This window comes from Lampris incognitus, chromosome 20, assembly GCF_029633865.1.
Source record: "Lampris incognitus isolate fLamInc1 chromosome 20, fLamInc1.hap2, whole genome shotgun sequence".
Taxonomy (NCBI): domain Eukaryota; kingdom Metazoa; phylum Chordata; class Actinopteri; order Lampriformes; family Lampridae; genus Lampris; species Lampris incognitus.
In genome coordinates, this window is record NC_079230.1 from 34209905 (window position 1) to 34210436 (window position 532).

General features: G+C 38.0%; 1 protein-coding gene across 1 annotated transcript in view; it reads left to right on the plus strand.

Moving 5' to 3' along the window:
- Nucleotides 1-124, plus strand: part of snapc2 (small nuclear RNA activating complex, polypeptide 2) — a 37135-nt gene extending 37011 nt beyond the window's left edge. Inside the window, exon 8 of the mRNA XM_056300586.1 lies at nucleotides 1-124. This exon is cut by the window's left edge and continues 507 nt beyond it. The gene's annotated coding sequence lies outside the window, so the exon portion shown is untranslated.
- Nucleotides 125-532: the final 408 nt, after the last annotated feature.

A 532-nucleotide genomic window follows, 5' to 3' on the forward strand; every position in this document is an offset into this window, starting at 1 on the left:
GTTCGCTGCTACGTGTTAAATCTAAAATATGGTTTGCTGTGATGCCCATTCATCTGCTGTAGCTATAACCTGCATATTCATGATATATATCATAAACCGTTGTTTATTGAATAAAAGATACACTCTGAGCTGAAAGTTGTTTTGTAGCTTTGTTTATATATATATAGATATATGTGTGTGTGTAAAACTTTGTTTAATGAAACACTCAGCAGTAGGGAAAGTGCTCAACAAATGAGTAAAATAGTCCAGTGAGTCAAGTAAATTCTTGATGACATGAACTTCACTTACTGGACATATACATATATGTGTATATATGTATAGATATATATAGCGTTTTTGTTTTTGGAAACCATCAATGGTGTGGATAAAAGTGCTCAACAAAAGAGGAGCAGCAGATGATTAAGCTAAGCTGGTGTGATGCCGGTGAGCTCTACTGGATTGGGCTCCATGGCTGCTGGGCTCGGCTGCAGCATCCCTGACAGCAGGATAAGCGGTGCGGATCATGGATCAATATTAAGACAGATGTGGAGAA